Source organism: Ambystoma mexicanum, chromosome 13 (genome assembly GCF_040938575.1).
Source record: "Ambystoma mexicanum isolate Mex_15411 chromosome 13, UKY_AmexF1_1, whole genome shotgun sequence".
Classification (NCBI taxonomy): domain Eukaryota; kingdom Metazoa; phylum Chordata; class Amphibia; order Caudata; family Ambystomatidae; genus Ambystoma; species Ambystoma mexicanum.
The window spans coordinates 368,291,979-368,309,035 of NC_090938.1; the positions used below are offsets into that span (position 1 = coordinate 368,291,979).

At 45.2% G+C, this 17,057-nt stretch overlaps 1 protein-coding gene across 2 annotated transcripts in view; it reads right to left on the reverse strand.

Moving 5' to 3' along the window:
- Nucleotides 1-13,948, reverse strand: part of LOC138521220 (Fc receptor-like protein 5) — a 317,958-nt gene extending 304,010 nt beyond the window's left edge. For both annotated transcript variants that reach the window (XM_069633890.1, XM_069633889.1), the window contains exon 1: nt 13,439-13,948. The gene's annotated coding sequence lies outside the window, so the exon portion shown is untranslated. The remainder of the gene's footprint in view (nt 1-13,438) is intronic.
- Between the last annotated feature and the right edge of the window lie 3,109 nt (nt 13,949-17,057).

Below are 17,057 nucleotides of genomic sequence, written 5' to 3' on the forward strand. Positions count from 1 at the left end.
TTTTCTTTTGGAGGTTTAGGACTTTGTTGGATAATGCATACTGCATTTCGGAGCACCATTTTTTATCTTTAAGACAGTTGTCTTGAGGCGTTATGGGATTTTCCAGTTCTCTAAGTATGGAGAACAATTCTCTCGTGCTTGTGTTGGCTTGTGTGATTCTGTTATTGTAAGTCTCTTGTTTTGCTGAGAGGATCTCTTTTTTATATGGAGATGAGATGTTGATTAGTTTCAATTTATTTTCCAGAGTGGGGTGAAGTTTCCAGGTATTTTCGCATTTTCTTTTTTCTAGTCTGAGGTTTTTTAGGAGAGGGGTGAACCAATTATTCAGGTGGCTGTGTGGTTTGCTGTTTCTGAGCTTTAATGAGGTAATATTATCAACGGTTTTGTTCATGATTTTGTTAAATTCTTCAACTCGGGCCTTAGGGTCTAGGATGCGTGGTAGAGCATTTAAAGTAGGCATGATGCCAGGAGGCAATTTGTCTAACATCATATTTTTTTTATTTCTGGCAAGTGCGGGTGGTGCACAGAGTTGGAGCGCATGGAGTGCAAGTTGATGTGCATTAGCGATATTTTAGATCATAAAATTGCAATGCTATTTGTTGAATTGAGCACATTGGATAAAGATACTTTTATTGTTGAGTTGATGAAATGTTTTAACAATATGGAAAATCATCATGATTTATGTGTCACCGATTTGATGCAAACTGTGTATCTCAAATAGGAAAAAGAAAATGCCTATGTGTGGCTGGATTACTCACATGCAAAGATTAGGCAGCTATTGAAGGTGTTGATACATTACTATGGGAAAGAAAGAGATATGATTAATCTTGCAACAAAGGTAAATAGCGGTATATTCCTATTGTACTGGTCGAAAGCTTCCAGAAAACCTAAATATCAAGCTGCCTTGCCAGACAGCAATACCATTAGACGTTATTTATTATCTAAATTCAACATGTGCGATACATTAGAAATAACGGGTGCAAAATGTGGAATTGCAAGGGATCAGAGGCTATGTAGACTGTGTGGTACATCTTCAATAGAATCTGTGGAACATATTATTTGTTAATGTGAGAGTCTTAACTTCTTAAGAACTAAATATTTGAAAACATATGAAACCAAAACATTGATTGGATTATAATACAAATAGGTGTGCAGGGAACGGGAGTGTTCCACAAGTGTGTGGACATCTGCTGTTGTTCTAAATATCATCAGCATACCCCATCCACAACACTGCTTGATCGCCAAGTTTAGGTGGAATACACTTTGGATCTGCCAGGGCATTTCCCATGTCAGATAAATAAAGACAAAATAACAAAGGGGGCTAGAATGCAGCCTTGCTCAAGGCCCGTATTGATGTGATTCCACCCCGAAGTAACCCTGTTGTCCTCCGGCCGTACTTTAACACAAGTCTCCTCATGCAGCATTATTATCAATTTTAATAAACCTACTGGAATCCCCCAGCTGGCTAACTTCCCCTAAAGTCTTGCACGGTCTACTGTGTCAAATGCAGCCATGTAGCCTACAAATGCTGCATAGACTGGTCTCTTGCGAATCTGCCAGGACTGTTGCATGATAGTGGTGATAGCGAGGACATTAACAGAGGTGGAACAGCCCTTTCTAAATGGTCAAGATTGGACTCATGCATGAGTCCTGAGGACTGAGGGTCCTCAAAGCCATCCTCCATAGAGTAGTTGGTAGGGATTCGGGAGTTGAAAGCTCCACTCAGGACTATCAGGGAGACAAAGGACACAGAATCAAGCCACCCCTCAAATATTTGTAGATTTGCTGCATGAGGCACAGCATATGGGGATCATAGATATTAACAAATAGGATGTCTTTGGGCCCAATTGGGTTCCTAAGAGACAGTCTACCCACCAGCATGTTATCGTAGAAGTCTCAGCCAGGACCAATGGCATTTTAACACCCAAAAGCATCCTGAAATAAAGTTGAAAACAAGACTGAAGAATACCAACCCAAGGGAACCTTAAGAATTGTAATGAAAATTGTAATGAAAATATTGAACCAGCAATAAGAAAACGTAGAGGGATCACCGCCTCACAAGGTTCTAAGATAGAAAATTAACACTGATCCAACTGCAAAGGATTAACTAATAAACAGATCCATGATCCTTTGCACATGGAACATTAGGGAAATATGTCCATAGTTCTTTGGGTCTCTCAACTTACCTTTTTATATTTATTATCCTCAATCAATGTTTATTTTCGATAAATATCATAAAACATACATAGCAATATCAAACACAGTGACGTAGAGTAAATACACACAATAAAATACATACAATGTAAAGAGTATTAGAATATACCATTCCCCATCTAATATCAATAGCTTGAACTAAATATCTTCCCAGCCACTGACAAGCCATAGGATCATCTACAGTCATATAATAGAAAAAATCTTTCCAGCATTGCTTGAAGTTTAAAGTACATTATAAGAGAAAGAAGTAAATTATGTCTCAGTTATACATACGTAGCACAAAAAGATAGAACGTTCATTGTGGTTCCTCTAGAATAATTATCACAGCCAAAGGCTAAGTGCTGCTCAATATTCCATTTCCTTCTATTGCAAAAATCGAATTTTAAAATCCTAGCCTTATATGTTTGAACATTAAAAAGATAAGAATTCTCCAATAGAGCAACATTAGCATATGTTATATAAGATCTAAAAGACACCTTTGTCATGCCTTCCATAAAAGATATTTCATTGTCAACTTCCTAAGCCTTCCACAACACCATTCCCTTTGTGTCGGCTTTTATCAGGGAAACACCCTTAATAGCTCTTCAAAACCCAATTTCTCCAACCAACGTCTTGTGCACAGATCTCATCCACTTGATTCTTTTCCACCCATCCAGGCCTTTAATATCCTGTAGGAACTAATGTGATAATATGGCTTTATCATTCCTCCAAATGGTTAACAAGAACAAAATAGGGGCCATTGTTATATAGGAGGAAGTACGTCTCATATTCAATTCAGCATAAACCAATTCCTTGGCTGTGGAATTATTCACCCCTAGCAGGAACTTTAAAATGTTGCTTCCATCATATCTATGACTTTTAAGAATGTGTGACCCCAAATATCAGCTGCATAGCAGACAATGCCAAATGTTTTTGATTTGAACACTCTTAGTGATGGCACTACTGATCGACCACCTTGGTTAGCATAACAATTTAAAATACTCCTGTTAGATTGATTGGAAAGTGCAGTGGTCTAAGCAACATAATTACATCTACAATTATTTGCAAAGCAAATTCCTAAGTAATCATAACTGGCTACCTTGGCCAGCTTGGTTTAGCAAGAAAAAATCTATATTTAGAAGCCTTACTATCCGGAATGATAAGACTCCTAGATTTAGAGTGGTTTATAAGCAGGCCGCCCTCTGTCAAAAAGCTACTATTGCCATCTGTAAGGGATTGGATTGCAGCAGGTGTTCTAGCAACCAAAAGAGTGTTGGCCGAGGACATCAAGGAGGGAATCAAAAACCCTTCAGCCGTGGCACACCAACTGTACTTGAAGCTAGAACTTTATTAAGGCCAATGACGTACAGGTCAAAAATTAAGGGTGCCATCTCACACCCCTGTTTAACCCCTTTTTTATTTTTTATTAGTGATATGGTTTTAATTCAACATTTCCACTATACATAAAACAAACAATATTTATCTAAAAAAATCAGTAAATCACAGAAAGAGAAAAAGGAAAATTGAAGAGATAGAATTAAAAAAAAAAAATTAAATCCACAAAAAAGACAAAATACATTAATTTGCTATGAAAACGGTTCTATTTAGACTACTGACGTATCATATTTAAATGTGTATCTCTAACATTTTAAACACATCTAAAATCATCCAGTGTAGATGAAGCAACTAAGAAATGCTGTTACCCACCATTAACTCCGACCAAATAATATTGTAGCTTTCCTAGGAGCAAAGTTCTCCAATATGACAAAAGTGATGCTGCATAACATATCAAGTGGCTTTACAAAAGAGTATCAAGTGCTTAATTGTCTCCTTATGCTCCAAGGTATTACATAAACAGCACATTCTCTGATTCAATAGTGCCATCATGGAAGCTAAATCTAAATAGTTCAATACCAGAATTAGCTGTACCAGATCTAGCTCGAGCGAATTGTTCAAAATTCTCAAGGAATTTGAGGGCAAATACACAGGCAATCAAAATACTGTCTGAGATTCAGCCTGGTGCCAGGAAATACAGAAGGAATTCTCTGATAAAATCCTTGGTCACCAAAAGGCACACTCACTCAGCAACCCAGTCTCAATGCTACGTTCAATGGCCCCCATATTTCTATGTTGACTCCTGCTAGTTCTATTACTAATCCTTTGACATTCAAATTCAATTTCAGACATTTTTCCGAAACTGAAATATCCAAGATATTCGCTGACCTAAACACCACATCCTGTCAGGAAGACATTTGCCCTGCTAACTTCCTCAAATGGTCCCTAGATGTGTTGATCCTGTGGATCACTAGAATGGTCAATCTGTCATTCAGTGTGGGCAGGGTGCCACTATCACTTAAGGAGGCCTGGGTTATGCCTCTATTGTAAAAGAGCACCCTTGATCCCAATATGGCCAAAAACTATTGCCCCATGACTAATGTCCCATTCGTGCTCAAGATGCTGGACAGGGGGGCCTATTTACAATGTCAATGGGTTTAGAGCAAGACATGGGACAGAAGTGGCCCTCCTGAATCCCAAATCCAACTTTATATGTAGAGTGGAAAAAGGGCAACCCGATATACTAATGTTATTAGACCTTTCAGCAGCATTCGATCTTGTCGACCATTCCATACTTGTCGACAGATTGAAAGGTCTGGCTCACTGTTCTGATAGAGCCTCAGATTGGAGTGCCTCTTTCCTGGGCCCTTGAATTTCGATAATGGCAGTAGAGAATTCCCAATCTACTCTAACCACCATCAATGCAGAAGTGCTGCAGGGATCATGCATAGCGCCATCCTTATTTAATATCTATATCAGGCCTCTGCTCGACCTCCTGGACAGCTTTGGTGTCTGTTATACCAACAACGCTTATGTCACCCAGGTGGTCCAAGAGTTATCGGACGACTATATTTAAGATTCTGAGACCCTGAATGGAGTGTATGCCGCCATACAGTTGTGGATGGCCTCAAACGTTCTTGCGCTCAATAACGAGAAAACTGAGCTTCTCATTGTGGCTACTGTGCAGCGGCTCAAGAAACTGGATGGAGTCTATGAAAGCTTCAACATAGGAGGTAACAAGATCACTGTCACTAGATGTGTCAAGACCCTGTGAGTCCACCTGGACAGGGAATTGACCATGAAGGCCCAGGTGGCTCATACATGATCATCTTGTGGCTATGGAGCTCATCAGGGGTTGGGCGGAGCGGCAGAAATGCAGCAGAAATGTGATTACCGCTGCATTACCGCTCTGCTCCTCCCGAATTTGGCCAGAAAGTGGGAGGTTTGCCTACAGATTTTTGCTGGAGGTAAAATTCTCCCCTAACCACCCATTTGCGGTGCTATTACTGCAATGATAATAGCGCCAGTGGTAATAGCGCCATTACTGCCCCATAGAGTCCTATGGACTCTACAGAAAATGGGGAGTAACAGCCTTACCACAACACAGGATCCGTCGCTACTAGCAACAAACAAATTTGTGGTAACGCTATTTGCATTGGCGGTATCCCAGCACATTTACCAGTGGGATACCGCCAAGTCCACGATGAGGCCCTCTGTCATTAAGCTCTTAAATCAAATCAGGCCATACATCTCCATTAGCAACAGATCGCTCTTGGCCACGGCCTTAGTAAATTCCAGACTCGACTACTCAAATAGCCTTCTAATCGTGACGTCCCAGGCTAATCTTCATTTCCTTCAAACCACTGTATGAGTGGTTTATGGTTCATCTAAACATGACCATATAACAAGCTCTAGAAGGGCCTTACATTGGCTTCCTGTTAGGCACATGATTTCTCACACACTTCTAGCCCTCTCCGAAAAGAAAACCCGGCATTTGCATTCTAATGACAGTCATAAATTTAAGCAACCGCAGCTCAAGCTGGCCAAATATAGAGGAACCAGTTTCGATGTGCAGGCACCTAAATGCAGAATTCAAGAGAGCTGTGAAAACCTAGCTGTTTAACCTCAAATCAGGTTAATGAGAATTTGACCCTACAGCTTCCCTTCTCATTAACCCATTGACTCTGCCTTTCTTGTATTGTTTGTCTTTTATTGTTCATTGTGCGCTCTGAGACCCATGGGTGTGTGGCGCCATATAATAAATTAAATAAAGGGCTGAAAGAGAAAGATTACTTGGTCCGCATCAGTCTATTTTCAGAAAGGGTTTTAACACCTCCCATTCCATCTGGATTCTTCAGACACTCATATCGGACGCTTATAAATATCCTGTCATGCCACTGTATCTATGTTTTGTAGATTATAGTGCTGCCTTTGACAGTGTGATTCGATCTCGCCTCTGGGACAAATGCGTAGTATGGGGCATAGACGCCACACTGTTGTAATTGGTTAAACTGCTGTATTCGGACACCAGGGCCCAGGTTAGATTAACGAAAGAGAGCACCCGGACAGGGTCCTACCCCACTAATATAGGCCTTAAGCAGGGGTGTGGCCTGGCGCCCCTATTATATATCCTTTATGTGTTGGATTTACAGCAGTTTTCTAAAAGTGGCTCATAACTTTCCACCTCGATTTGGAGGAAAGACAACAGTTATCCTTATTTACGCAGATGATCCAGTGGTCATGAACAGGACTGCCTTGGGGCTTTAGCATTCATTAAACCTGTTACATGCATATTACAAAATTAATGGTTTGAAAATTAATCTAGCAGTCCAAGGTCATTATCTGTAGCAAAAAGCTGAAATGCAAAGGGAGCCTTCTTTGGGTCCTGGTTGGTGTTCGACTTGATCCTGTAAAGGACTATACATATCTTGGCGTGCAGGTTTCAGCCTCTTTGTCTTTGGCCCATTTGGGGGAAGGGATAACCACTAAAACCTGGACTTTCTCGGGTCCTTCCTCTCCTCCATCTCTATCTCTACATGTGGTGTTCCCCAGGTTGTCTAACCTCTCTCCCTGGCTGTTCAACCAATACCTGGCACTTCTTGCCCACCGCATTGCTGCACTTTGCCCTAACTTCCAGTGCTATTCGATTGATACTCAGCTCATTTTCAGGCTACCCTCAGCCACTTCTTCTCCCTCTCTCATCTCTGACTGCCTGTCCGCCATCCAGGAGTGGTGTGCCGCCAATTATTTCTGCCTGAATGCCAGCAAGACTGAGATTCTCCTCATCGGCACACCAGCTCCCTCCTTTCCTGACACTCTCTGGCCGGCCTCTCTTGGCCCTCTCCCTGCTCCCACATGTGAGGCTAAAAACCTCAGGGCCATCTTCGACTCCACACTCTCCTTCTCTCCTCACATCTCTGATATCTCTAAGAAGTCACACTACCAGCTGCACCTCCTCAGAGGTATTCTACCTTTCCTATCATTCCCCCAGAAGCTCACTGTCTCCAGAGCCCTGGTTCTCTCTAAACTGGACTATTGCAACAGCCTCTTTCTTGATTTGCCTGCTTCTACCCTCCGCCCTCTGCAGCTCATCCAGAACAGGACTGCGAGACTTGTCCTTGGCCTCAAGCCCAGGGATCGTATCTCTCCAGGACTGAAATCTCTGCAATGGCTCCCAGTAGCTGCGAGGATTAAGTTCAAAACCCTCAGCATCATCCACAAGGCCTTCTGCGGCCAGGGGCCTCAATACCTTCAACTCTCTCTTCCTAAATATCTCCCTTCTTGAGCTCTTCACTTATCCACCTCCAACTCCCTCAGGGTCAGTCGCTTCTCTAAGCAACGAGTTGGTGGTAGATCACTTTCTTCGGCCGGGGCCTCCCTCTGGTACAGCCTCCCTGTCCCCCTGAAACTTGAGGAGAACCATCTCCGGTTCCAGAAGCACCTCAAAACCTTTCTCTTTGCTTCTGCTTTTTCTCCTCCTCTCCCCTGCTGATTTCCTGGCTTATACTGAAACTGCACTGGTTTACCTGGCCACCCACTGATCTCGGGCCCAGGTTGCCCCCTCCGCCAGTCGCACACCTGCACTGCCCTCCTGGAAACCCCCACACTTGGGGACTGTTCTCTGTATCCCTACAGTCCTACCACTAGCACATGACATATGATACCTGCACTTACCCTTCCCCTTGCACTTGACACCTGCTGGCCCAACTTTACTTTGTTATTTATTCTATTATCCCATGTACTGCACTGTCCTCTTCCCCCCTTCCCCTCCTGCACTTCCCCCCCCCCCCATTCCCATGTACTTGCGCGATCTGAATGACACTTGGCCTAGTAGGATTGTTGTCTGTCCTCCCTCTGTTCCCCCTCCCTTGCCTCGTCGCGCCTTGAAACACTTGTGTATAGGCGCGTTATAAATGCCATATCATATCATATCATACCAAGTGGTTGGCCATTAGGAGGGTCATCATTGATAATGGGGGTAGATCTATTGAAGCTTTGGTAACAGCATATAGGGTGTCAATTATACTGACCATCTTATATGCCCTAGAAGTCTTGCCCCTGAAGGCAGTGTTGTGGCTTCCTAAACTTGAGTCTAAAATCCTGCGCTCTATTCTTAATCTACCCACTTCCATACCAGTAGAGGCCCTGCATTTAGAGCTGGGCCTTCAATCACTCTTTTCTTGATGGAAAGTGGTGGCATCCACGTTCTGGGTTCAAATCAAATGTAATCAAATTTAATTGGAGCTCCGCTTCCTCCTAGGTATATTTGGCACAGGAACATGGCAATCTCCTCTCTAAAAGCATTTGGTTTCAGGATTTGGAGAACATGGTGGGATCACACTACCTAGACATTAACTTGGCCTGCTCCAATATACGCGATGTCCCCATATTTTTAAGCGGGCTTAGCTGCAAATCTTGCATCCATGATCGTATTGCAACCCTTAATAACTTGGTGAAATTGAGCAGACACGCAGTGTACTGTCAGCAGGGCCAATCTGGAGATTCTCCGCGAAGATATCTTGTTACACTGTAGCTCCTGGGTCTCCACCTCAGATTAGATATACTTCCGGTTTTGGGATACACAGGGGCATGGAAGGGGATGAAGAGAGAGGAGCACCTTGGCCGACTATGTCATTCTCATATAGAAACAGCACGTCATGTGCTTACTGACTGTCGGGTTCTTAGCGCTCTTTATTCATGGGGCTATGCTAATTTTGTAGATCATTGTTCAGATCAGTTCTGAAGCATTCTCTATTATGGTTATTCATATGTTATTGCAGCAGCCGCCTTTCACGTATGCCTTAAGATTAAGGCAATATATCCTTTTTTTAATTGACCACTCATCTGAAGAAAATGGACGAATGAATGTATGAAGGGATGAATTTTAGTATATTGTGTAAATTCCCAAATGAAATGTAATTCTTGATGAAATAGTGTTGTTTTTAAATGTCCTTTTACTATATTTATGGGGGTTTTATATGTGTGAAAGGATTTAATGTTTCCTAAATGCACAACTATTTTTTAAAATAAATAAATAAATAAATAAATAAATAAATAAATAATGCGCATCTAGCAATATCCTAGGACCCATACACTCCAGGGTGGGAAGTAAATGAAATTGGAATCTTATATAAATTGATCAGGCTTTACAACATGGAAACAAAGAAATATATTTTGAGGCAGTCCTTTGTTTCCTTGGAAAGCAACTATATTCCTTAAGAAGTAAGTGCTTAGAGCTTAGGTCTTCAAACTCTTGGGCATGCCCCCCGAGCGGGGCATGCCCGCATCCCCGGGGGGGAGGAGGGTGTTGGGGAGAGTGTATGAGCCCAGCATGAAATGTTTTAGATTGGAGGAAATGGGCAGGGGCAACTCACATGGTCGACTGGAGCATAAAACTGTCTAAGGCACCAACGAAAAAGTGGCCTGCAGTTGCAAATGGTTATTCATCCCTTTAGTCACAGACTGACAAGTACACAAGGGGATGTTTTTTGTAAAAATGTAAGCAAAGTGTGATATTTAAAGAATATTTATTCAGCAACACTGGTCAAAATTACTAGTTGCATAGTGATGTAACTCATCAAACTGGCCCACATTGGCAAAAAAAGTGGCCCATTTTGACTGGCCCACCTAGCATTTTGCATTTTTGGTACGGGTATTGCCCTATTGCCCTATAGGCCATTCCGAGCCTGGTGGCTCACCTATAATGGGCGAGGGAGGGTCCACCCAGTGGTCCCCTCTCCCATGATGGAGGAGCTGAGGAGCCAGCCCAGTGAAACACGGAGCACTCACTCAGCTGCATTTTCCGGCTGAGGGAGTGCTCCTGGGCTGCCTGAACTTTCAAAGGAAAAAACTGTTTCTCTTTGACAGTTCAGTTCAGTTCCCCAGACGCACATGCTCACTGAGCCATGCAAGGCCGAGGTCGTTTTGCTTCACCAGCCTTGCATAGCTCATTGGAAATGCCTCCTCGCACATACGGACAGAGCAGCCTGGGGTGGGGTGTTTCAGCTCCCATGCACAGGCCCCTGGAGAAGGTACGTTTATGTTTATTTAAATATGTGTATGGATGTGTGCATGCTTGTGGTATGAGTGAGTGTATGGTGATGGGTGCTCGTATGAATGATAGAGTGATTGCTGTGTGTGTGTGTGTGTTTGTTTGTTTTGGTCAGTTGGGCTGATTTCGGCGAGTGGGGGGGCAGAGGGGGGAACGAGGGTTGTACAACAAGGCCATTTTAAAAATGCCTTGTTGCACAACCCCCCTACACACCTGCCAAAATCAGCTCTCCTTCTGAGGTGCTGTGGAGCCCAGGGGACAAGGATGGTATTTTTTTACTGGATATCTATCAGATGTCCAGTCAAAAATATCATGCTTTTTCCCTTGGCCCCCCAGCACCAACTGCAACTGTTTGGCTTTGTACCCATTTTTTTTAAGTGTGCTCTAAAATGCAACATTTTAATCCATTGTTTTAAAAGAAATCATGGGGGTAAACCCCCCGGACCCTCTTGATTGGTTTGCGCTGCCTCACTGCGCTCGCTCCCTATGGCATTTTTGTGGGAAATATTTATGCCCCTCCACTTAAAAAATTCACCAGCTCCCACTGGCCCTCAGGCTGTATTGGGAACAGGGTGGGGGGAGCCCAGGGACTGTGGTGGGAGCCCAGGGACTGTGGTGGGAGCAGGATGGGCGGGAGCACTGGGATAGTGGTGGGAGGAGGGTGGGGAGAGCCTAGGGTCTGTGATGGGTTGGGGAGACCCAAGGGACTTGGTGGGATGAGGGAACCCAGCAACTGTGATGGGAGCAGGTGGGAGAGCCCTGGGACTATACTGGGAGTAGGGTGCAGTGAAGGGGCGCAATAGTTCATAGCCATTTGTACATACTGTCCATTTGGCTTTTTTGGTGGGGCGGGGGGGCTGCCTACATTTTGTTCAGGGGGGGCCAGGCCAAAAAAGTTTGAAGACCACTGGCTTAGAGTATCAACAGTCATGCACCAATCTTGATCAAAAAGCTTCCTCTTAACCAATTCCGGATTCTCTAAAAGATTGTGTTCATCCAAACCCATGGTTTTTAGTATAGATAGCTTCCATGCTTGAACCATTTGCTGGACATTTTGTCACTGTTTCCCACCATTTACTGCCAGGACCTCTTGTCTAGGTGCTGAAATCTGATGCTGCCTGGAAAGAGGATGGGACGCAAACACCCTGCCTGATCTGCTCTCTGGGATACCCTCGGGTACCTCGAGTTATTATGCCTGCATGAGAGTCATTTCCTGCTGGGCTGTCACCCTTTCTTATCCACCAAGCTGCCAGAATCCATCTTGACAGGTTCTCTAGTCTTCCCAGGAAACTTTGTCGCGTATTCTTTACTTCTGGTTTCAAGAAGTTACCGTAGGAAGGCTACTTGTTCTAATAATCCACAATTATGGCTTGTGCATAATGAACATGTTTTCTTTGGTGCAATATGTTATTTTATGAAGAAGGATTTGCCTTTTCCAAATGCGTTGGCCACCCAGAGGATCTAGGTTACATCTGCTGCTGATGAATTTTGACAGGAGTTTCAGTAATTGAAAACTGATTTTAAAAAACACATTTATGATCTTAAATGGCTGAAAAAAGGCTACTGGCTCTAGTCACAGCATAAATTGAGCGCAATATGGTGGGAAGAAAATAGATTATCAAGCACCCATAAAGGGTTTGCAGCATCAACATTTTGGCGCGTTTTAGGCAACGAACATATAGATGAGACAATGAAGGTTAATTGTTTTTTTGCAATATTGTTGTTTACTTTTCTGTCTCTACTTATTAATAGTACGTTCATGACCCAAAAAACGGGCCCGCACTAGTATTCTGCATTTTGGGTTGGGGCATTGCCCTATAGGCCAGTCCAAGCCTGCATGGAGGCCCTTTCAAGTGTCTTCCCTCTGCAAAATATTGCCTAGAAACTGCCCTTGGCCCAAGAGTAACTCTTTCATAGAACAGTTGAAGGGAGAGGTGCACTGAACAGCTCCAGAATTAGCAGCGCCGGCTCAAGGTGCACTCAGAGGGTGCAGCTGCTAAAGGGCGCATAGTGTCATGTAAAGTGCCTACTTTTGAATCACGGCGTGATTCTTTAATAGACACTTTTTACATGACACTGAGCTGGCGGCAAGGCGCACTTTACAAGAACAGCAGAGGGCTCAGGTGTATTGTCCGGCTGATACGTGTTTTATCAGCCGAACAACAGAACTAAGCCCCTTGATGTTCTGCATTTGTGATGGGCGGGGAAGGGAGTGCGTGGGGGGGGGGGTTAGGGGGGGGCGCCGGGGGATGGGACGAACAAACCTCGCATGCACAGGGCGCTGGGAGACCTGGGGCCGGTGTAACGTCGGATTTTGCTATCATAACAATTGCTGTCAGATTTTCCTACGGTAAGATTTTTTTGAAGGTAGTAAAAAATAACATTACACCGGAACTGAGAAGCAGTGATGTAAACACAAACTGCACAGATACAGCTATGTAGCTGGGGACCACATGAAGCAGCCCGGAAATGGACGGCCAACCCTGCTACGCATTCCAAATCGCAATTGCTAAATGTACACACTAAAACCCCAGTCAAAGTGAAATCGTTCATGTCGATCGCCCATTTCCCTATGAACACCCAGGCCTGATTCACAACGCGTTATTCAATGGGATGCGCCCACTAACAACGCTTTATGAATCAGGCACTCGGCGTGAACTTCTGCCAAGTGCCAACTGAGAATCCCCCCTTGTCCCGTGACTGAACAGTACCACAGAGCACTCAAGATATCTGTGCCAGAAAACCCCGAATCTAACGTAAATGTTTGACAAATATGAGACTAACGCGGGATTGGAGGGGGCGGGGTGACTGTGTCATGCTGTTTTGGGGAGACTTAGACCTATGCAATAACTACGTTACCTGCCCGCCGGACCCCTCGCTTCGCGGTGCACGGTCCTCTCATATCACGGGGGGCACAGGCCAGAAGCTGGTTGCCCCTCGAGGGCGGCGGTCGCGACTTTACAGAGAGACGTGTCCAGCCCTCGGGCCTTGCCCCGGACTCCAGGAGGACATGGAGAGCTTTCACTTCAACGGTGAGTCCGGTCTAGGCGTGTTCTGGATTGTTCTTGGTATGTGACCCCGCAATAGGCTTCTGCCCTGTGGAGACGAGGTGAGTGCGCCTTTTTTTGGTCCTGGGTGTGGTGGCGAGTTCTGCTCTATCCTGGGCCTGGTTCTGGACGGCTCTGTTGAGATGGCCGTGTCCTGTTTTGCCCATGGGCACAGGTCATCCCTCTCTTGGATATGGCGCTGTGCTGTAGGGCCGGGTCCCCTGTTTGTACTTTGGTCTGCTGCAGTGGCGTCCCTTCCCTTCCTGCTTCTGGCTGTGCTGGAGATGTGGGTCCTCTCTTTGGGCAGGATCCGGGCTGTGCAGAGGGGGTCCGCCTTCCCGGAGGCCGGCGGGGGTACTTGGGCCGGTTGCCAGAGACCAGCAGGAGATGTCTTATTGGCGATGAGCGGACCATTGTTCTCCTGGCTCACAACAGAGTCTCGAGCCAAACAGGATAGGCCTCTTAATAAGAACACACACACAGGACATGCGAGAATAGCCGAGCCCTGCACGCGCACTTGCCAGCATCCAGCCCGTCAAAGCAGGCAGGCGGGTTTAGCTCTGGGAGTTGGTGATTCCTTTCCCAACAGCTGACGAGGCTCTGTTAAGGAAGGGTTAATCCTTCAGGGGCAATGATGCTATCTCGCAGTAGATTACTAATACTATGACTAAACTGTGCAGGTGCGGTGGCAGTTGCAGAGATCTGTACCACACCAGTTGCTATCTCCTCTTGATGACTGATACAAATAAGTACCACTGAGTACCATGAGTAGAGTAATAATAACGAAAAATTACCACTTGTACATAAATCAAAAGTTCTCCAGCAACTGTCTCTTTCCCGGATTGCTAAACTCTGAAAACTTTCCATAGGTTGTGCTTGTCCCTCAGAGCACTTGTTAGTCACCAATTTTATGCTTAAAACAACACTTGTCTTGGAGTCTACGTTCCAGACATGCTCCTCCCTTTAACATTCAAGCCTTGTTGGGAGAAATGGATAGTGTAAGATCCTCACATGGCTCTGAAGAGACCCCCGCTGACAGTGCTGGGAATAGAAATTATTTATTGCTGGACCCCATGTCTGAGGAGGTGGGTGGTGGTGAGGCGGTGGGAGAGGGGTGGAGTAGCTGGCGCGATTCAGGGCAGGGCTGAGGGATGGGGCTAGGAATGGGGTCATGGCAGGCAAGTGACAAGCTTCTTAAAAGCGTAAGGCTAAAATAATTCTCAGTTTTATAACGATAATGTGAAATGTGCATAAATCACATATTCAAACAACATGACAATGTATACATTGTTATGTTATGCTAAGAGTTTTTTTTATACTGTGTCAGTCACCATTGTACTGGTCTAAAAGTGCAGAGGCTTTTACAGAAATTGGTACTTTGTACGCCCCCTAGGGTTATCCAGATCTTAGTCTGTTTTGGAATGAAAAGGAACATCAGAGGAGAAGAAACGTGATGGGGGCATGGAATATGAAAGATGTGTGAAGGTAATCTCTCCACTGGCTCCCAGTTGTTGCAAGGATCCAATTCAAGACCCTTTGCATCATCCACAAGGCTATCTGGGGCCTGGGACCACGCTACCTGCAACTCTCTCTCACTAGATACTTTCGTTCCAGATTCCTTCGATCTTCTGACTCCAACTCTCTGATGATCAAATGCTTCTCCAAGCAGAGAGCTGGAGGCAGATCACTCTCCTCAGCTGGCTCCCACATATGGAACAGCCTCCCTCTCTCTGTCTTGAACCGGGCCACCTCAAGTTCCGCAAACAACTCAAGACCTTTCTCTTCTCCTTCCTTCTCCCTCTTCTGTGCTAACCATTGCCTCTGTCACTGAGATTGGCGGCCTGGTCCCTCATGAGTCCTATATGGTCCGTTCCTTCTGCCCAATCGCCCCCCAGAAACTCCCCTGCACTGCCCTCTGGGCCACACCCGCCTGTTGGGTGGTTTGTCTCCGCTTTGCACTTACCTGTTGGGCGGTAGACCTCCCTCTTCATCTGGGATGTCCCTGCCCATGCACCTACCTGTTGCCTCCCCAATTGGTATCTCTGGCACTTCCTCCCCCTAGGGGACCGTAATAGCACTTACTCCCACCCCCTTTTTCCTTTTTCTTTTCACTGCACTTGCACGCTCCGAATGTCACAAGGCATAGTAGGACCGCTGTCTGTTTCTATTTATTAATTGGCAGTTTCTTTGTTTATTTGCTCCCTTGTTCTCTTGGCTTATGCCTTGTGGCGCTTTGAAACACCGGGCCTCATTCCGAGTTCGGCGGTAACCCGCCAGTGCTACCGGCGGGTTGCCACCAAACTCGTAACAATGTTCCCCCACCTGATATCCCAGTGTCACTGGGAAATCCCGGTGGCCCGGGATATCAGGCAGCAGAAAGTGTAAGTCCCCATTCCTGTGGAGTCCCATAGGACTCCATGGAAATGGGGACACAGAAGTACCGGCACCATTGCTACCAGTGCCAGTGCTTCATACCATGCCTGCAGGGGCCGGTGCCCCCGGCAAGTGAGACCTGCTGTTAGCAACGGCCCCTGCAGGCATACTCGTAGTCTTGTGGTCCGGAAAGTGTGCCGGCACATTGCTACCGGCATCCTTATTTCCAGACCGCCAGGCTCGTAATGATGTCCACTGTATTGTTGTATAAGCACCTTTATAAATATCCAATAAATAAAATAAGGGAGAGCATGAAAGGAAGGAATGTGGTTTTGCATTTCGTACCCTCAGTGAAGAGTGATGAAAGCATATCACTGATCGAATGCTTCTGAGAACGACAGTATAACCCAGGAGAGCAGTTTCTAGCACTTTGAAGAAGTACTAACATTAATCATTATGTGGATACAGTATGGACTTGAGTTGAACTTATATTAACATATTGAACAAAAAGATTATGATTTTAGCTTTTCTTTCACTATCCTGAATTGAAGCCTACAAGTATCAACGTGCTGAATAACGTGAACTGTGTCATAGATCACTGCCTGACACTGGTGGTATCAAGGGAAGTGGCCCACAGGGTGGTAGAGAGAGAATTCCTTGAGCTCCCACCGACCTTCAAGGGAAGTGGCCCACAGGGTGGTAGAGAGAGAATTCCTTGAGCTTCCACCGTTTATCCTCATGACAGAGCAGAGGGCAGTCACATGCCGTGGCCCCACAGACCTCCCTCCAACGGAAATAGCTTAAAGCTCACTCTAGCCAGACCCAAAATCATCCTGACGGCACACAGGCTCCCAGCACGGGGCCAAAACTAAAACACCTACATTTGATGGAAGGCTCACTGGACACTTAGTACAAGCACATAGGCCCTGCTTAGTGTGCAAGCCCCTCATGGGTGGTGAGCCAGACTCGACCTGTGATGATGGTCTGTAAATCCCATGCCCCCTCAAACACTTACATGGACAAGAAAGTACTGCTAGAGACCTAAGTTGGTCTTAATG